Raw genomic sequence first — 22,509 nt, forward strand, 5'->3', positions numbered from 1 at the left:
GCACTGTATTCCGGTATGGCACATGGACCCGGTAGCTTGATGTCCCACATGTCGGCGAAAGGGACTAGAAGATTTATGAAAGCGAGCGCTCGACTCTTACGATGGAGGAGTAGACGACACGACGGCCCAGTGAACTGTCACTTGTAGTACTGTATAGTACTATAGTTTTGCTGTTTAGCATGATCCATCGATACAAACCCGATTAAATAGGAAAGGGCGGGATTTTTCCCGCGCGGTAGATGATACTGGCCATACATTTCAAAGGCAATTTTAATGTATGCAAACTGAATAATTATAAGTAACAATATGATATCTAGTAAAACTAAAAACACATATGATTTATTGTGTTAGAGTGTACTAGTAGTGCTGTATTGCATAGTTGTTAGATGTAACATGCGAGCATGTGTAGAGATGTAGTTTTGGAGGGCCTACAGAGAGAAAAGTGTAATACGGTCACCGAACTTTAGAATAAGCTGATTACGGTCACTATATACGTTTTGCGGTGATTATACGGTCACTTGCTCACAGTTCAGCATCGGATTGCACTCTGTTGACCGGCCAAATAGTCTGCGTGGCGCCATGTTGACTAGTTAAATTGACCACGTTCCTTGTGGGTCCCACCTGTCAGTTTGCATAGGCAAAAGGTCAGATAAACACAAATTTACGCAGGCGCGACAAGGCTCCAACCCGTGCGCGGGAATCACCTGGTTGTGTATGTGTCTGTCAGGGCCTGATGTGTGCGCATGCACGTGTAGGTTGAGCACTTGAGCGTGAGAGTGTGTGTTGGTCGTGTGGTGTACTAGTGTGTGCATGTATGCGTGCGTGTGTGCGTGTGAGTGTTGCGTGCGTGCGTGTGAGTGTTGCGGGCGTGCGTGGCTGCGCGTGTACGTGTGAGTGTTGCATGCGTGCGTGGGTGCATGTGTTTGTGTGAGTGTTGCATGGATGCAGTTCGTGTGTGTGTATAATCACCACACCAGCTCCTGTGTGTTAAAACATACGGCTCAGCATACCAATACAAGGCCACCTTGTCCACTGTGCCCGCGGTCATGACTTCGAACCACCGTCCAAATATTTTTTTGTCGTTTGTTTTCATTCTTACTAGCAAGATGCCCGTGCATTGCATGTAACATCAAGATGCATTTGTATGACTTGTTTATCTTGTGAGAGAATAGGATGAACGAGGGAAGGCCTTATTTGCAAATGTGGAGAGGTGTGTGGGTACCTTTTTGCAAAATTTCCATAGTTTCTTTCCTATCCGTCAGATATAAATCGGACAGCCTATATTGCAGGATGGCAGGCACACCATCATCACCAACTCTATTTTTTATAAGAGTGTATTTTATGTATTTTATAAGAGTGTAGATGTAGAGTAGATACAAGTCGACAGGTGGGCACGATGGTAGTGAGATAATGTGATGCAACACTAGAGGTGCCACGTGGAGCGTTTAACTGGTCAACTAGTCATGTCATGAGCAAATACAGAGTTGTACGGTGAGCCCGTGACTGTATAATAACCACTAAACGTAAATGGTGACCGTAATGAGTGGATTCTGAAGTCCAATGTATGTATCGTGCTTTCGCTTCAAATACAATAATCGTCATTGCATATATCGCGAGAGAAAGATGAAACAAGCGTGAATTTTCTGGGGGCTTACTTTTAGAGGACCTGGAGATAGTTTTGCGTGGATACGTGAAAGGGGCGTATAGGGGGGTATGCGATGGAGAGAGAGATGCTCTTCGTTTCTCTTTATTATGACTAACTTTGTATATAGTATAAAAATATACAAATTCACAGTGCGGAATAAATATCATTGTGGGCACCATGCAATGCAAATTAGCGTTCGTACTCCTCCATATAACTTTGTAATGTTGTATATATGTAGAAACTCTAAAATAATTTTTTCGCCACACTTTATTCAAAAGGAATGTTGTATGCAAAATAAACGTGAAGAGAGGGCTTTTTAGATCAATGGGGTACGTGATGTAACATGTGTGAATGTGTAGTTGATGCATTTGGCGGGGCCTCATATACTATTTCACCTTAGCTAGAGGTCCGTCGCCCCCCTGAATTTCAATTTCTAGCCAGTTGATTCCCAATTAACGAAAGCATTCCCCGGCGTAACAGGCGCTAGTACGCCTATTACACCGGGGAAGCAGCGCCTTGGTGTTTATCTTAGGGGCGTGTGCGGCCTAGAGCTACTGGCGCCCGATCTAGAGGTCGGTCGGGATTAAAGGGATGGCCTGGGGGCGCTGCTAAGCACGACGGTGGTGTGAGGTCGATGGGAGGGCGGGGCGGCGGAGGCAGGGGTTTGGGCCGGTGATCGCTGGTGGTTCGAGAAAGATCGTAAACAGTGACTGGAGGGAGGTAGACGAAGGCCATCTGCCCGTTCCTTATAGATCGGACGGTTCATTAAAAAAATCGACTGACCTATTTATTTTCAGTCGACTATTATCTTAGATATGACCACATGTGGTGGTGTGCTGGAGGAGTACCTGCATTTCCTGTGCTCATATATTACAAAATCATACGGAGTAGAATCTAATTTTGTTTGCCATGCAATGTTGTAGAGCTATCATATGTCTCCTGTCATTTATTTTTCAGCCACCTGCTATCTGCTACTTTTACAGTGCACTAGTTCTGCACACACTTCACCCTAACTCTCACTATTGTGCTTTTATGCAAGGGTATTTCAGACTCTGCTGCCATGAGAGAAGCCAAAAAGAAAAGAGAGAAGTCCCTCCAGCTTCGTGTGCGGTTAGGCAAGACACGTTACAGCGCTATAAAGGGTGCAGTGTCAGCAGATGGAGACGGTAAACGTAGCTCTGGAGTGGATGACCTCGCTCGCAATGAACCACCATCCCAGGTGCTTGCTTTAACTTCGCGGTGTCATATGTGGTTGCATGTTCCATATGGTGTCTAGCTTGTATTCGAAAGGCCGAAGTCGGTAAGATAAGGAAAGATATTTTTTTACATGAACCACCATCCCGTGAGCACCAGAAGACAAATAGCTAGTCAGGGCACTGGCCGAGCCAGTGACAAGCCCAGCAAAGATAGGCATCACCTGGAAGCCAACTAAAAAGCTGCGATGGTGGCGAAGCAGCCCGCCTCCCACCAGGCTCTCAGGTCCTAGATGATCATGCTCACCACTCCAGCCGGATGTCTAGCTTGTATTGCTTCCAATTTGGTTAAATTGCATCTGCTTAGCTTACACATTATACCTTTGAATTTGACATGCCTTTTTGTTTTTGGTACATACTAGTACATCTGTGTATTAACCATGTTCATACATCAAACTAATGTTCTTGTGTATCCCTCATCAATCACTTATGATGAGGCAGGCAGGCAAGGGGACTACTCCTCATTTAAAGAATGCAGCGTCAGCCTCCCGACATGATTCTCAAGAAACAGAAATGCTAGATGAAGATAGTGAACGTAGCTCTGTAGTTGATTACAGCATTTCCCCTACACTAGCATCGCAGGTGATTGCTCTAACTTGGCAGCGTGATATGTGGTTGCATGTTGCATATGGTGTCTAGAATGTAATTCTTCCAATCTGGTTACACTGCATGTGCTAGTCTGCTTAGCTTATACATTATACCTGTTAATGTGACATGCCTTCCTGTATTTAGTACATAGTACATCTGTCTATTAATCATGTCCTTACATAAAACTATTGTTTTTTTGTATCCCGCATCAATCAACATGACGAGACACCTTTAGTATATGCAGTGCGATATTAGTTGCATCTTTCATATGATTTATAGCATGCGCTGCTTCTAATTTGTTGAAATTCCATTTATGATGGGACGCTTTTAACTTGGCAGAGTCATATTGGTTGCATCTTTCATGTGGTGTCTAGCTTGCATTACTTCTTATTTGTTGGAATGGTTTCTGCTTAGTTTACACAAACAGTTGTGAACATGCCATGCCGTCCTGTTTTTCGTACATATTCCATCCTGGTATCATGTGTTTGCCTTACATCAAAGTAGTGATTGTCAGTATCATGCATGAATGAGTTCTGAAGAGAGAATTTTATTGCTTTTTCTTGTTGGTTTTACTTGACAATTCAAAATCAATAAAGCGGAAGGAAGTTAGCAAGGCAGCGGATAAAGGTGCTCCTTCCGAACGGAGGGCCTCTACAGTTTCTACTCCTCCACACCCCCAAGATGATTTCCAAGACAACACATGCATAGACACTCAACAAAGCTGTGTTTATGATGAGCACGTCTGCCCTAGTGCAGCATCACCGGTGCTCCCTCTAACTTGGCACTGTTATATGTGGTTGCATGTTATGTGTGATGTCTAGCTTGTATTGCTTCTAATTTTGTTGAATTCCATCTGCTTACTTTACACATTATACTTGAATAAGACATGTGTTCCTGTTTCTAGAACTTACAATATCTGTCTATCACACCATGTTCTTACATCAAATTACTACTGTTGTGTAACCTGCAACAATCACTTATCCTAAGACACGTTTGACTTCGGAGTGTGATATAGGTTACATCTCACATTCTTTTCTAGCTTGTACTACTAATTTGTTGAAATGGCACTTATGACGAGACAGTTTTAACTTGGTAGAGTGATATTCGTTGCATCTTTCATATGGTGTCTAGCTTTCATTGCTTCTAATTTGTTGAAATGCCTTCTCCTTAGTTTACACATCATAAGTTGTGAATATGCAATGCTGTGAATATGCAATGGCACTAATGACGAGAGACCTCTAACATGGTAGTGTGATGTTGTTTGCATCTTGCATATGATTTATTTCTTGTACTGCTTCACATTTGTTTAAACGCCATTTATGATGATACACTGTTAACTTGGCAGAGCGATATTTGTAGCATCTTTCATATGGTGTCTACCTTCTATTGCATTGCTTCTAATTTGGTGAAATGTCTTCTTCTTAGTTTACACATCATAGTTCTGGTTATCTCTTCCGTCCTGTTTTTCATACATATTACATCCTCCTATCATGTGGTTGTCTAACAACAAAGTTCAGTTCATCTGCATCACGCATCAATTTGTTCTGAAGAACTAAATTGTTATTCGTTTTTCTTGTCGGCTTGACTTAACATGGCACAGAGAAAGAGGAAGAAACACAGAATGGCAGGGAATGAGAAGCAGATGAATCCTGCAAATTCTGCTAGTACTGATGGTGCAATAGAAGGTCAAAGTCCAGCGAAAAATTCTACAAACACGGCATCCCATGCTACACGAGTTGCAAAAAAGCCAAACAGAAACAAATAGCTGCCACCAAACAAGCAGAGATAGCCCTAGTTCTTGCAACACCTACCACAGTACTACCAGCTGCATGACTTATTCGTGCGTCAACTGAGCTAGCAGCACGTTCCCAAGCTCCCTTGCCACCTGACACTACTTCCCAAGCACTCTTGACACAAGACGAGTTGGCAATATCAGATGAACCTTGTGAGCTTCAACAGCAAGAAGGTAGTTGCTGGAGTCAAGTTACAGTTGCATGCTTCTTTATATGTAGTCTCACAGTTTGATGTACACTAACACTTCCTATGTTCGTTGTTGGACTAGTACCTAGGCGCAAGAGGAAACAAACATCAGGGATAATGCTCGATAGGTTAACTAAATCTAGAGGAGGGAGAATGGAGATCCGTTTTGAGGCAGGTTTAAAAAGGCCACGGGATGCTACAGAGTCAGCCAAGTTAGTATTAGAGGCAGCGGTTGCCGTTAGGTGTCATGTACGTATCCTCCCAACATGGATTCAGTACAGGAATGACAAAGACGAAACCCAGTTCAACACCTTCCTCGACCATTTATTTGTAAGTATGGTTATGTATGGAAACTAGTAATATCGTCTTGCTCTGTCCCATACTTTCTAGGTTGCTGATAATGAGACTCCCATAATTTTCAACAGATGAGGTTCAAGTTGGATAGCCAAGATGATGCAACCAGACAAGCTTGCACCCATGTTTTCAAGTCTGCTCTGCGATAGTATCGGTATAACTTGAGGAAAACTCACTTTGAAGGCAAGGCTAACAGTGAACTTTCCCAAACATCTCTAGTGGAAAATATATCGGATGAAGACTGGAGGGGCCTTGTTAAACACTGGTCTGATCTGAAGTATCAGGTACATTATATATATGTGGTCAGATCACATGTTGAAGTCCTATTTACGCATGTGCCACACAAATCTATCTTCTTGTAGGTGAACTGTTCAAAGAACAAGGCCAGCTGTACGAAAGTGAAATTCCAACAGACGACAGGATCTCGTAGCTATATTGCACACTGCGAGGCTCTTGTAATTAGCTGGTGTTTCACTCTTTTCGCTGTACCATATTATCAGATCTATATTGACTTGTTCGAAAAGTAGAGGAAAGCCCGCAAGGACCAAAAAGTACCTGAACCAAATGTTGTGGAAATCTTCAAGGACTGTCACACCAGCAAGAAGAAGGGCATGACTACACCAGTAAAAGGCGTTGTTGTAAGTCCTTAATCCTCATGCCTTTTAACTACTACTTACTCTGACTTATGCCTTGAACTGCATGGTTTGCAGCCAATGTCTATTACTCTTTTCAATTTTATACACAATTGTCTTAGCGTATCATTGCACCTTACAAGGTTTAAAAGAGAGGAGTGATGTTCCTTTGATCTTGACCCGTAATCTAGTTCCGTGCTGGACTTGCCCACACAACGTTACAATTGCCTATTTGTCTGTTCTCAGTTGTTTTGTGATATGAATGATGTCATACTATGCTTACCGTATTATAAACTTCGTCTCTTTATCCTTAGCCCTCAATACAATGTGAAGAAATAGACAATACATTAGCGATGGTACATGGTCATATGTTTGGAACCTGGTTTTATTATGTACTTTGCAATAAAATACAACTAATATTTTACATGGGTTCACCAGAATAAGTTATGTATATAGACCAAAGCTATTTTGTTTGGTTTTGCTGCCTCCTTAATATCTTCTGTTCTGGTACTACTAATGTAAAACCTCAACTTTTCAGCAAGCTATGGAAAAAATGGTGGAACCGCCACCTTCTAAAGGTGGCGAGGCAACTATAACTGCAATGTCAGCTCTTGCTGCAGTGGGTCAGTACCTGTCCACTAACAGTGCCAAAATCACGTTCCTGCGTAATACTGGGTTGGTTGTTAAGGCAATATCGTCCAAACTGCCTCATGATCAAGATATGCAAGCTCAAAGCAATGTTGTAGTTGCGCTCCAGACACAAGTCCATTCCCTAACAGAGACCCTTTGTGAAACAAGGAGAAACATTGCTCAATGTCGTCAAGATATGCATGGTTTTGAAACCAGACTATCAGACATTTGCTATGTTGTTCATGAGCCTAGGGGAAATGAAGGCGAGGGTTATGGTGCTCCATCAAACAATACAGCATGAAAACGTAACAGTAAGGTCAAATGAACTGAGCTTCTGAACTTCTGGTGGTGCATTTATCTGCTAGACTGTTAAGTTTTATGCCAACCTTCCTTTTGTTATATAGTTGTAATTTGTTTTGGTGCGATACAAAATTTATTCTTAACGTGCAGCCACCAGCTGAAGAAAACAGCAAGCCATTTTTGTATAGTGTAGGGTGTTCCCTATATTTGCACTGGTGGCGATCTTTGATGCCGAGTGGATGTAATCTGTGCAATCGCCTTAATAGCCTAGCGTTAGTTTCGGCCTTATTTATTTCCTATTCTTCTTTTTCCCTGGTTTGCTAGTGGCCGCAACTACCATGGGCCATATACGGGCCGTAGGATCCATGGGTCTCCTACGGGCCGTTGATAAATGGGCCTATAATCGGTGGGCCTCGGGCCGTCGGATAAATGGGTCTACATGGGCCGTAATCGGGCGTAATTGGTATCGGCCCAGCATGGTAACAGGCCGTTAACAGGCCGTAGGACAGCAAAGGCTTAATTCTGTCACAGGCATAGCGGGTCGTTAATGGGCCAGAATATATGACGGGCTGGAAACGGCGCAACGGGTTAACAGGCCAGAAACGGGCCGACTCTTGCCATGGGCCGAATTTGGCCCATTAGGGTAACAGGCCAGTAACGGGCCGACTCTTGCCATGGGCCGAATTTGGCCCATTAGGGGAACAGGCCAGTAACGGGCCGACTCTTGCCATGGGCCGAATTTGGCCCATTAGGGGAACAGGCCAGTAACGGGCCGGAAGTAATCGAGGGCCGAAAAGGAGCCCAAGAACGTATGGGCCGTCAATAGGCCGAAAGCTAACACGGGCTAGAAACGGCCCATGTAAATCACGGGCCGTTAACGTGTATAAAGAAAATTACTGTTCATTATGGGCTAGAGTCATCGTGGGCCTGTAAAGGGCCGAAAGATACGAAGGCCACATATGGGCCGAAAGACATCGTGGGCCATACATGGGCCAAAAGTGAAATGGGCTGGTGTTATATTCGACGGCCCACACGACGTTGTTGGGCCGATTTCCTTTAGGGCCTAACCGGTCGTGAGTTAACGGGCCGTAAAATGGGCTATTTGCGAAGAGACCGTTAACAGGCTTTTCATGGGCTAGCCCGTTAACTTTTGACCAAGTCAAACGGGCCGGCTTTGTAAGCTAAATGGGCCAGTGGTGAGCCGTGGCACGTGTCGACATATCATAGGCGCCTATCTGACCCACTGACGAGCTGACACGTGTTTCGTCCGGCCAATAAGAATTTTACACGTGGAAATTTCCCATTGGTCGGGGCTGTTAACGGGTTATCGGATCCAAAACCCGACCCGGTAGCTTAACGGCGTTCCATTACGGTGGATGCCACGTGTCGGTCACCCTTGACGAAAGCACTTCTGTGACGCGCGATTTATCGTCATGGAAGTGGACACTTCCGTGATGATAATTTTGGTAATGTCATGGAACACTTCTACGATAGCATAGGTATGACTATCTTGATTCTGTCATAAAATTGTCATGGATGTACATGCATGACAAAAAACGCGACCTACTGTGACAAACACGTATCATCATGGAAGTGTATTTTTTTGTAGTGCACAAGGACTTTGTGGAGGGTGAGAATTGCTGGATCGGGCGCCTCGAAGACGTCGCCGGCAGGATAACCACGCAGCTGGCTACCATGGGGATGCCAAATGTGAGGTATACCCTGGAGCGCAACGTGAGCCCCAACGCCAAGCTAACCCTGTTCTTCGAGGGTGTTCTTGGAGCCCTGGAGCATTTCCGCTCCACCAGGGCGACTTTCCTGGCCAATGAGGCCCGGAGGCTTTGCTGGGGTGCCATGACCAAGGTTCTCACTAAGGTGGCATACTGGAATCCCACCCTCGACTTCGACGCTGTGCTGGAGAGCTTGCCGGAGGATGTTGACCTCACCCCACTCAGGGAGCGTATCGAGCCCGGCATCAGCGGCATCGATGGAATCCAGAGGGTAGAGGGCCAACGCCGGGACTAGGCACCCTACTTCTTATCGTCGCTGCAGGTTCATGACCAAGACAATTTCTATCTTTAGTTAGAACCGCAGCAACAATTGATGTAATATAACTCTGCAGTACTTTTGAATATGATGCATGTTATCTTCCTGTTCGATCTTCCCTTTGTATTTTCACCCTACGTTAACTGGGTAGGCTTGCCGGCGCGTAAACCCAGGGCGGCACCTTGAGGACGGATCCCCAATAGCCTGCCGGGTGTGCTTGCTGCCGAGCGAACCACCTTACCGCTCTCAACGTGGCCGCTCGAACTGTCGAGCTTGACTCGAGTCATAATCGAGAGCGTTGCCAATTGCGGAAGGCTACCCTGCCACTCTCGACGCGGCCGCTTGAGCTGTTGAGCGGACTCGAAACAGAACAAGGGTGTTGCCAATTACGGAAGGGCCCCTTTGCGTGCAGGCTTTTATACATAGGGCAGGACCTTCGAGGACAATAACCTCATATATAAAAAGGAAATTGCTTAAAGTTTTGCATGACTTAGCTTTTCTGTCGATGCAAGGGCGTCCACCGCATGTGCAGATGGTGCCGTCAAGCTCGGTCGTCTTCTTCCTTGGAATGACGGCCGCCATGAAGCCGCTGCGTTGATCATACCAGATTTTCACAACTGCGCCCCCTACCTAGCGCGCCAGAGATGTCGGTGGTGAACGACACCTATGGGGTCACTGGGATCCCTTCTATGGTCGGCAGGCGCGACGTTGTGCAAAGAGCAGGTCCGATAGGAAGCACGAGTCGTTTACCCAGGTTCAGGCCGCGAGGATGCGTAAAACCCTAGTCCTGCTTTGGTGCATGTATTTGAGTGTTCGTGTGTTCTTGAGCTAGCTACGGGGTGCAACTTGCCCAAAAAAGCCGAATCCCTCTCCTGGTCGCCTCGGGCCTCCTTTTATAGGAAAAAAGGGGTTGCCACAGTGGCACATAGGAGGTGGAAAGGTGTACAGTGTGCGAGCTTATCGCCCCGCATTACAGGACAAAGCGCATTAAATGCGCTACTTAGGTGTCCATTAGCTTTATCGGGGATGGGAACGAGGCCCGTCCCATCCGTCGCCGCTCCGCCTCGCTTCGACACGCGCCCAGGCCAGCGATGTGTGCAGTGCCATGTAGGCAGGCAGGCTGCTGAGGTGGCGCGATGGCAGGGCCTTCACGAAGATCTGCATGCCACCACGTAGGTGCTTGGTGAGTTGGCTTGTAAGCCGCATGTTGCCACGCAGGTGCCTGCCCAGCTGGTTGGGCTGGTAGCTGTATGCGAACGGTGGCGGAGCCTTGGCTGGCGCGGGCCTGGCAGTGGCCCCGCTGATGCCTTCGGCAAGGGTCTTGCCGGGGGCCCGGCAAGGGTCTTGCCATGGCGTTGTAGTCGTCCCCGGCATGGCGCTTGCCAGGGGGGTCTTGTGGATTTCCTCAGCTAGGATCCCGCCGAGGGTCGCCGTCTTCTGGCCCTCATCTGATCTCACGTGTTCACGATCTTGACGAAGATCTGCATGCCACCATGGAGGTGCCGCCCGAGTCCTGGTTCCAATGTTGTTGTTGACGGCGTTCGGAACCTTTGGGCTCAAGGGTGGCTCACTCTGCTGGTGTCGGGCAAGTTGCCCCGGCAAGGCTCTTGCTGGGGACGCGGAAGCCGCCCCGACAAGGGTCTTGCCGGGGGAGTCCACCTCGCCCGTTCGCTGTCCTGCGTTTCTGGTCTCGGTGTTGCCTCTGGTCGCCTTGTGCCTTAGGCTTCTCTCCGGCTTCCCTCCTCTGCCCTGCTTAGTGTGGCTGTTGGCGCGGCTCCGACTATTCGTGCACAAGTAAAGGGGTAAAAAGGTGTGCCCCTACTTTTGTACACCAACACTTTCCATCACTGGGATCAAGCACCATAAGATCGAACCCACTACCGGGCACCTCTTCCCATTGCAAGATAAATAGATCAAGTTGGCCAAACAAAACGAAAATATCGGAGAAGAAATACGAGGCTATAAGATATCATGCATATAAGAGATCAAAGAAATTCAAATAACTTTCATGGATATAAAAAGATATGACTGATCATAAACTCAAAGTTCATCAGATCCCAACAAACACACCGCAAAAAGAGTTACATCATATGGATCTCCAAGAGACCATTGTATTGAGAATTCAGCGAGAGAGAGAAAGCCATCTAGCTACTAAATATGGACCTGAAGGTCTACAAAGAACTACTCACGCATCATCAGAGAGGCACCAATGGAGGTGGTGAACCCCATCCGAGATGGTGTCTAGATTGGATCAGGTGGTTCTGGACTCTACGGCGGCTGGATGAATATTTCGTCGACTCCCCTAGGGTTCTGGTATTTTTGGGGTATTTATAGACCAAAGAGGCGGTCCGGGGGCACCCGAGGTCGGCACAACCCACCAGGGCGCGCCTGGGCCTCCTGGCGTGCCCTGGTGGGTTGTCCCCCCTCAGGACTCCCCCAGGTGCAACCAGGGCCCAAGATCTTCCTTCTGGTCCATAAAAAATCATCGTGGAGTTTCGTGCCATTTGGACTCCATCTGGTATTGATTTTCTGCGATGTAAAAAAGATGGAAAAAATAGCAACTGGTACTTGGCAGTATGTCAATCGGTTAGTACCAAAAAATGATATAAAATGACTAAAAAATGATTATAAACATCCAAAATTGATAATATAACAGCATGGAATAATCAAAAATTATAGATACGTTGGAGACGTATCAGCATCCCCAAGCTTAACACCTACTCGTCCTCCAGTAGGTAAGTGATAAAAACAGAATTTTTGATGTGAAGTGCTGTTTATCATGTCATATCATATTCTTTTCCTTATAGCATGGACAGTTGGACTTTTATGTGATTCAAAGCAATAGTGTAGTTTTGACATAATAATTTAGATACTCAAGCATATCAACAAGCAACCATGTCTTTCAGAATATCAATGCTAAAATAAGTTATCCCTAGCCCATCATGCTCAAAATATTGATCCAATCATGAAACACACTCGAATATTAGCTAAACCCAATACTTAAGTACGATCATATTGCTTCTTAGTTGGTGCTTTTGTAAGAGAAGATGGAGACTCAAATTCAAAAATAAAAATTGCATAAAGTAAAAGAAAGGCCCTTCACAGAGGCAAGAAGGGATTTGTAGAGGTGCCAGAGCTCAAAGCGAAAAAATTAGAGATAAAAACATTTTGGGAGGTGTATCCATCCCACCAACGAAAACGACTTAGAGTTCCTAACACTTTCCATGCTAGATATGCCATAGGCGGTTCCCAAACAGAAAATATATTTTATTCCTTTTTCCACCATACTTTCACTTTCCATGGCTAACCGTATCCACGGGTGCCCTCCATACCAACACTTTCCAAGGAATTTATTTTTTGACAACATAAAGTAAATTCATTTTTACATTTCGGGACTGGGCATCCCTAAGACCTTTTCCTTACTCTCGTGCAATGACAAGTGAATAAACACTCATCATGAGAATAACACATCCAGCATGGAAAATATTAGCCACCTGTTACCGTTCCGCGAGCGAAACAAACACACAAAAGAGATGTTTATTTTGAAAATTAGAGATGGCACATGCAAATATGCTTAGAACGGCAAAAGAATACCGCATATAGGTAGATATAGTGGACTCATGTGGCAAAACTGGTATAAAGGATTTTGGATGCACAAGTAGAGATCATACTTGGTGCAAAGTGAAGGCTAGCAAAATATTGGGAAGCAACCAACCAAGAAACAGATAATCTCATAAGCAAGCATTAAGCATAAATAACACTGAATAATGCACCATAAGTAGGATATAATTTCATTGCATGACTATTGACTTTCGTGCATGCATAGGGAATCACAAACCTTAACACCAATATTCTTACTAGAGCACAATTACTCATCAACATAACTCACATATCACATCATCATATCTCAAAACTATTACTAAGAATCAAGTTTATTTTGTCCAATAATCTTCATGACATTTTTTCTTTATCCTTCTTGGATATCTATCACTTTGGGACTAATTTTCATGTGTTGCTTTTCATAAGCTCAAACAAATATAAGTGAAGATCATGAGCATAACAAATTTTCTTTCTCTCAAAATAATTTAAGTGAAGCAAGAGCGAATTTCTTCAAAATTTTACTAACTCTCAAATAAATCTAAGTGAAGCAAGAGAGCATTTCTTCAAAAATATTAAGAACACCGTGCTCAAAAAGATATAAGTGAAGCACTAGAGCAAGTCCTAGCTCATAAAAGATTTAAGTGAAGCATAGAGAGCAAACCTAACAAGTCATGATATAATTTTGGCTCCCTAAAATAGGTGTGTCCAGCAAAGATTGATGACTTAAAACACAAAATAAAACAAGCAAAGACACATATCATACAAGACGCTCCAAGCAAAACACATATCATGTGACGAATAAAAATATAGCCTCGAGTAAAATACCGATAGTTGTTAGAAGAAAGAGGGGATGCCACTCGGGGGCATCCCCAGGCTTAGTTGGCTGCTCATTCTCGGATAATGGCTTGGGATGCCGGGGCATCCCCAAGCTTAGGCTCTTCTATCCTTCTTTCATCCATCGTAAGATAACCCAAAACTTGAAAACTTCAATCACACAAAACTCAACAAAACCTTCGTGAGATCCGTTAGTGTAAGGAAAATAAATCACTACTATAAGTGCTATATCAAACCAATTCTTATTTTGTTTTTGTATTATATCTACTCTATTCCAACTTTTCTATGGCAAAAACTCATCAAAGAGAACCATAGAGCCATCAAAATAAGCATACAACACAAAGAAAACAGAATCTGTCAAAACAGAAGAGTCTGTAGCAATCTGATTTGTTCGAATACTTCTGGAACTACAAAAATTCTGAAAAACTAGGACAACCTGGGTAATTTGTATATTAATCTTCTGCAAAAATAATTGGCATTTTATCACGTTCTGGTGATTTTTACCAATTATTTTCGTGAGCACAAAGTTTCTGTCTTTTTCAGCAAGATCAAACAACTATCACCCAAGAAGATCCTATTGGTTCTACTTGGCACAAAAACTAACTAAAACACAAAAAACACAATCATACAAGTAGCATAATTTTGTAAACACACAAGAACAGAAAGCAAAAATAAATTTTATTCATTGGGTTGCCTCCCAACAAGCGCTATAGTTTTACGCCCTTAGCTAGGCATAAAGCAAGGATCAAAGTTTTGTCATCTTTGTCCAACTCGTCAATCAAACACTTAGAATCCTTCAAGGATTTAGCATAAAGACCTTTCATAGCAATACTTCTAGGGGTAAATTTAAAGATTTCATTCTTGCAAAAAGGATCTCTTATCACTTAATCAGGATGGATACTAATCATCTTAAGATCTCCTTTATTGCTATCTCTAGAAGTTGCACCATTGTTCCTGGATCTCCCACTCTTTACGGGAGTTTCCTCAATAATTTTAGTTGTAGTAAAAGCCGTGCTTAGATTACTGAAGATTTCTTCTAATTTATCGATCCGAGACGGACTTTCTTCTATTCTTTCATGGACTAAGGTACCCCTCTCTTTTAACAACTTAGAAATATCGCCCGCTTTTGACCCAAGATTAGTAGCAAAATTATGCATCTTTTTATGTATAATTTCCATATGATCTTCGGTGAGCATTTTCTTTTCGGTAGCATCTAATCTTTCCATAACATGCTCAAGAGTCAAAATTGTTTCATTAACCATAAGAGGTGGTGAGCCCACTAAATTTCCCATAGCATTAAGAGCATCAAAAGGAGGACTCATTAAGAAATTGCCACCGGTAATCGTATCAAGGACGTCCTTACCAAGTGGTGATGCCAACATAAAAACAATGCAGAAGCACAACCGTAGATTGCTTACGGATATATCTACAATGAGCATTGCAAATTCTATACCAAGCATCTTTTAAATTTTCTGCTCCCCTTTGTTTAAAGTTGAGAACTTCGTCCTCGGGAGTGCAAGCAATAGAGGAAGAACTATCCATAACGGCAAACAAGAATGCACGCAAAAACAGATCCGGCAAGAAAACGGCGAACGGAAAAAGAAAGGCGAATAAAACGGCAAATTTTTGTGAAGTGGGGGAGAGGAAAACGAGAGGCAAATGGAAAATAATGTAAATTGCGAGGAGATGAGATTCGTGATTAGGAACCTGGTTATGTTGCAGATCCTCCCCGGCAACGGCGCCAGAAATTCCTTTTGATTGCTCTCTGACTATAGCGCCAGAAAAGCTCCTGTCTGCTAGGACTACGTCGGTATTTCCCCAAAGAGGAAGGGATGATGCAGCACAGCGATGGTAGGTATTTCCTTCATTGAGGAAACCAAGGTTATTGAACCAGTAGGAGAACCAAGCAACACAACGTAAACATCACCTGCACACAAATAACAACACCTCACAACCCGACGTGTTAAAGGGGTTGTCAATCCCTTTCAGACAACAATGCCAGAAATTTGTAATACATTGAAATAATAGATCGCAAATAAAATAAAGTGCAACAAAGTATTTTTTTGTATTTTTGGTTTAATAGATCTGAATAAAAATGCAAAGGAAAAGTAGATTGCAAGCAAATATATGAGGAAGAAGACCTGGGGGGCGTAGGTTTCACTAGTGGCTTCTCTCGAGAAAGATAGCAAACGGTGGGTAAACAAATTGCTGTTGGGCAATTGATAGGACCTCAAATAATTATGACAATATCCAGGCAATGATCATTACATAGGCATCACGTCTGAGATTAGTAGACCGACTCCTGCCTGCATCTACTACTATTACTCCACACATCGACCGCTATCCAGCATGCATCTAGTGTATTAAGTTCATGGAAAAACAGAGTAATGCAATAAGAACGATGACATGATGTAGACAAGATACGTTTATCTATTGCGTAGATATAGATCCCAACTTTTTATCCTTAGTAGCAATGATACATACGTGTTGTTTCCCTTTCTAACACTGGGATCAAGCACCGTAAAATCGAACCCACTACCGGGCACCTCTTCCCATTGCAAGATAAATAGATAAAGTTGGCCAAAGAAAACCCAAATATCGGAGAAGAAATACGAGGCTATAAGAGATCATGCATATAAGAGATCAAAGAAACTGAAATAACTTTCATGGATATAAAAAGATATGGCTGATCATAAACTCAAAGTTCATCATATCCCAACAAACTCACCGCAAAAAGAGTTACATCATATGGATCTCCAAGAGACCATTGTATTGAGAATTCTGCGAGAGAGAGAAAGCCATCTAGCTAATAACTACGGACCCGAAGGTCTACAAAGAACTACTCACGCATCATCGGAGAGGCACGAATGGAGGTGGTGAACCCCATCCGAGATGGTGTCTAGATTGGATCTAGTGGTACTGGACTCTGCGGCGGCTGGTTGAATATTTCGTCGACTCCCCTAGGGTTCTGGTATTTTTGGGGGTATTTATAGAGCAAAGAGGCGGTCCGGGGGTACCCGAGGTGGGCACAACCCACCAGGGCGTGCCTGGGCCTCCTTGCGCGCCCGGGTGGGTTGTCCCCTCCTCGGGACTCTCCCCAGGTGCAACAGGGCCCAACATCTTCCTTTTGGTCCATAAAAAATCATCGTGGAGTTTCGTAGCATTTGGACTCCGTCTGGTATTGATTTTCTGCGATGTAAAAAACATGAAAAATAGCAACTGGCACTTGGCACTATGTCAATAGGTTAGTACCAAAAAATGATATAAAATGACTATAAAATGATTAGAAAACATCCAAGATTGATAATATAACAGCATCGAACAATCAAAAATTATAGATGCATTGGAGAAGTATCAGAGTGCTCCTTGCCGGGCTCAAGATTGCCGCAGAATTGGGAATTAAGAAGCTGATCATTCGAGGAGATTCACAACTTGTGGTGAGGCAAGTCAGCAAGGATTACCAAAGCCCATTGATGGAGGCATATGTTGAGGAAGTGAGAAGATTGGAGGAATGCTTTGACGGATTGCAAATGGAGCACTTACCCCATGCGGAAAATAAAATAGCTGATCATCTGTCAAAGTGTGCTGCGCAGAAGCTTCCTATGGAACGAGGGACTTTTGTTCTCCATCTTACTCAGCCCTCCGTATCCCCAGCAACAATGGCCCCGAAAAGGAGAAAGTTGGACTCCGGTAAGCCTCTCCCGGTAGAGCCGTCCGCTCCTGGCAGAGACCCTGCAGGAAACAACTCCTCACCATCTGCCGGACCGCATCCTCCAGCCGGGCCCATGGTCCACGCGAACGAGGAATGTGCCCCCACAGTAGAGGAGGTGCCGCTAGCCCTCGTTGCCAAGCCCAGGGTCCAACTTGGGCAAGGCACATAGTCCACTTCCTCCAAACCGGAGAGCTTACCGGCGACCAAGATGAAGATAAAAGAGTAGCCCGAAGGGCCAGTATGTATCAGTTTGTCGATGACACTCTATACAGAAGGAGGCCCAACGGTGTGAAATTGAAGTGCATCTGCCGGGAAGAAGGAAAGGAACTGTTGGCTGAAATACACAAAGGCATGTGCGGCTACCACATGTGATCAAGGGCATTAGTTGGGAAAGCGTTCTACCAAGGATTCTATTGGCCCACATCCCTCCAAGATGCGGTCGAGCTAGTCACCAAATGTGAAGCCTGCCAGTTCCATTCCAAGAACATCCACCTGCCTGCCCAAGCTCTTCAGACAATCCCTTTATCATGGGCATTTTCGGTCTGGGGGCTTGATATCCTCGGCCCTTTCCCCCGAGCAATCGGAGGCTTTGAATTCTTGTTCGTTGCTATCGACAAGTTTACAAAGTGGCCGGAAGTGACTGCCATGAGAAAGGTGACTGGTCAGCCAGCTATCAAGTTCTTGAAAGAATTGGTGTGTCGTTTTGGATTCCCGGCAAGGATCATTACAGACAACGACGCCTAGTTCACGAGCCGCGCCTTCATGCAATATGTTCATGCCCTTGGATGCAAGATCTCATTTGCCTCTGTTGCGCATCCCAGGAGCAATGGGCAAGCTAAGAGGGCGAACACTGAAGTGCTGCGAGGACTCAAGACAAGAACCTTTGATATGCTGCGGAAGCACGGCAGACGGTGGATCGATGAGCTGCCGGTAGTTCTCTGGTCCCTTAGAACGACACCAAATTGAGCTACCGGGCAGACTCCATTCTCCCTAGTTTATGGGGCAGAAGCAATTATCCCCATGGAACTCATTTACGGGTCGCCTCGAGTGCTTGCCTACGATGAAGTAGTGCCATATCAGCACCGGCATGACGACGCTGTGCTACTCGAGGAGAACCGTCTCCGGGCTGCTACATGTGCTGCACGCTATCAACAAGCCCTGCGTCGCTATCATAGCCGCAGGGTTCATGCCCGGTGTTTTGAGGAAGGTGACCTTGTCCTTAGGCGCGTTCAGTCCACCATGGGTACAAACAAGTTGACGCCAAAGTGGGAAGGTCCTTACCGGGTATTACGAGTCACCAGACCTGGCGCAGTCCGTCTGGAGACTGGAGATGGCATTCAATTGCAAAACTCATGGAATATTGAGCATCTTCGCATGTTCTACCCCTAAGGCGCGGTTATCGGCCCCTTTCCGGTAGCCACCCTTTTGTACAGGCCTTGCCTCAGCTGCATGTAACCCCTTGTACAAAGCCAGGGCAATGACCCAGAGCAAGAGAGAAATAAACGAAGCGCTGGGGGCTCCCGAGCAAGTTGCACGCATGCATGAGCATTCCAAGAGCACTGCATAAGCATTTCATGAGCATTTGCATATGCATATAGATAGGATCGCATCATGCATTCATTCTCATCTACATGAAGCCGCAGGCTCCTGCCATGAACTTGGCTTCAACAAGGAGTTGAGAAGATAGCCCGGCGCTGCGATCCCCGGCAAGCCAAACAGATAAGTCCTACTTCTTGTCCATAAGTGTTCTCTAAGCTGAAACTTGCGCATAAGAAAACCTCACCGCTCTTCGAAACTTAGGTGCTCCCACCCCGGCTCGAACGTTGCTTCGACCAGGGTGGTCGTAGTGGCCTTTGATGCAAAAGAGTTGGCGGGGGACTGGTCCCTTTATTTTTTGCCTGGAAGGCTTAGGTCCCCGGCAACAAAATCAAAAGGGTACCGACAGGATAGCCTATTGGGGAAAACTCGTTTGTTTAAAACAAAGAGCCATTTCACCTCTGCATGTACACATATACGTGCACCGGTTCCCAGCAAGGTTCAACTTTTTCATTAGTATGCTGATCATACAAGTGCAAGCATTATAGAACAAAAACATGGACTCGAGATATTACATTATTTGAATTAAAATTTGGCAAATGCCTACATATTTAAGATTGAAAAAATATAAGTGCCCCGTGATGCCTTTGCCCCTGTCCATCTCCTACAGGAAGAGGTCGAAGAGGCCGGTGGCGGACCCAACTGGGATTCGACGCCTCCCCAGGATTAGGGTGGTGTCGCTCTCTAGAAAGGGCGAAGAAACCGGAGGGCAGGCGCGGATGGTGACGCTGCCGGAGGACCAGATGGGGGACACGGAGTCACCGGCAAACACGGCTCGTCAGAATGGTTGTCCCCATTCTTGACGTGTCGTGGGTTGCCGCCACCATCCGCATCACTACCACCCGAAGACCTCAGCCCGACAGCCGCGCCGGCACCATGCTCTCTGGTTTATCCCACAGGGAGCATGGTCGTCCCCAACGGCCCCGATATCAGAAACCACTGCATGTTCTGAAGACATGTATGGGAGCAAGAAGCCCTCCTGCACGGCGAGAGGATGACGCCAGCGGGAGATCGATTCTCCTTCGTCAGCAGCGAACCCTTTCTGAGGGTCCGAGGATTCTAGACTAAGGCCCGGGGGCTGGCCCCAAGCCCTTCTCTCCAACATGGCCAGCAAGGGGTAGAAGACAGAGAAGAAAGGATGTGGAGATGGATGGCTCAGCTCCTCCTTCGCCCCTCCTTTAATAGGCGGGCCGAGGAGGGGAGTCGCACCATCACCGAGCGACCGTCGTCCTCCTCCGCCAATTCAAGAAGACCAGGCCCTCGCCTTGATGCTCTCACACGCCATGCGCCTCTGTTACCTACCCTGTGCGATGCATGCCGCATACGTGGCTGAGGATAAGGGCATGGTGGGAAGAGTGAATTGGCAGTTTCTACCCCGTGCGTTAAAGTCATTCACGGGCCATTACAAGAGCGGCCCACCACCATTGGCTTTACACGACGCGCGGGGAAACCGGAAACCTGCCCCGAATCAAGGCTGATGAAGAAGCAAAGAAGACCCCAAGAGGCCAGCCTCTTCAGCACCCCTGCCTGTGCACTTATTAGGGCCTACCCCGACGACACTCGGCAGCGCGATCAGGGCAGACCCGGGGGCTTCTGTCGGTGCAACAAACCCTAGGTCTATTGCCCAGACTGTGCACGGGCACGAGAAAAGGATTACAGCACTAGGCCGTGCCAGAGTACAAGAGACCGAGATCATCGAAGGACCAACATGCGGATCAAGCAGACCAAGATCAAGCCAGAAGAGCAATATACCACCAGGAGAAAAGCCTCCCTTGCCGGGCAGACGAGCTCGACAAGGACGGGGTCACCCCCGAAAGAAGACGTCCAAGACATCCCGGCAGGGCCTGCCGGGGCTCACGGAGGCAAAACCACCTCACCCAACCACTCCGCCACGACCCACGTCGTCAATCAGTGCGGTTCCAAGCCGCAAAGTGACTAAGTGGCAGCCATTTGCCACATGGCGGCCTCTTTCTATAGGGAATGCCTACGGATGACACCCGTCCTGCGACGTGTCAAGCAAGCAGGCGTGGAGCTAGCGAGACAGCCCGACAAGGCTTGCCGGGCAACCAGTGACGTGACGTTAAGCGGCGCATTTAATGCACCCTGTCAGCTAGCAAAGTTAGGTATGATAGCACTGTTTGCTATCTTATCGGTGCATAATGACTACTTTGGCATTGTGGTAACACCTTAATCTATAAAAGGAGGCCCATGGCAACCGTAGAAAGGGTTAGAAGGTTGGACAACACACACACCCATATACGCGTAGCCACTGTCGCCCCTGCCGGGCAAGTGTACTACGCGCCACCACCATTCTTCCACCATCAATCCACCAAAGCAGGAGTAGGGTTTTACGCCTCACGGCGGCCCGAACCTGGGTAAAATTCCTTGTGTGATCGTTGCCGCGCTGCTGCATGTTCTTCTGCTCTTTGTGCAATGCGACATCCCCCTGCCGAACCAGCAAGGGGCCCTTGGTCCCATAGGTGGCTGTGGTTTCCCACGACAGAAGTCCCTGATTTAGATATGATCCAACAAGTTTTCAATGACTTTAATCAACAATATTCTTGTATCGTGGGTGGAAATCAAAGGGGATACGTAGATGGGCAACTTGATAATGCTAAAATTTCTATGGATAATGTTTCAACTTATTTTTGCAAAACCTCCTGACAAAGACACATCTATGGAAAATAAGAAGAAAGATGCCAATACTTAAATCTATGCATTATGCCTACCTAGGGGCATAAAACGATAGCGCTTGTTGGGAGGCAACCCAATGAATAAAATTTATTTTTTCCTTTTTCTTTATGTTCTCGAGTGTTTGCACAATTATGCTACTGTTATGATTGTGTTTTTTATGTTTAATTAGTGTTTGTGCAAAGTAAAGCCTTTGGAATCATGCTAGGTGATAGTTGATTTGATCTTGTTGAAAAATAGAAACTTTTGCATCCAGTAGAATAATTTTGTAATATCACATAAGCTACAAAAAATTCTGAATTTTTTCCACAAGATTGCTATACAAGTTGCCTACATTGTGCTAATTGTTCAGAATTTTTGTAGTTACAGAAGTATGGTTAGAGTATGTATTACTACAGACTGTTCTATTATTGACAGTTGCATTGTGTGCTTATTTTGATGAATCTATGGATTGTATCGGGGGTATAAGCCATGGAAAAGCTATAATATAATATGTATAATGCAATAATAAAATATGAATGGGTTTGCAATAGTACTTAGAGTGGTGATTTTCTTTATTATACTAACGGATCTCACGAAGGTTTTGTTAAGTTTTGTGTGATTGAAGTTTTCAAGTTTTGGGTGAGATCATGATGGATGAAGGAATAA

Source organism: Triticum aestivum, chromosome 3D, assembly GCF_018294505.1.
Source record: "Triticum aestivum cultivar Chinese Spring chromosome 3D, IWGSC CS RefSeq v2.1, whole genome shotgun sequence".
NCBI classification, from domain to species: domain Eukaryota; kingdom Viridiplantae; phylum Streptophyta; class Magnoliopsida; order Poales; family Poaceae; genus Triticum; species Triticum aestivum.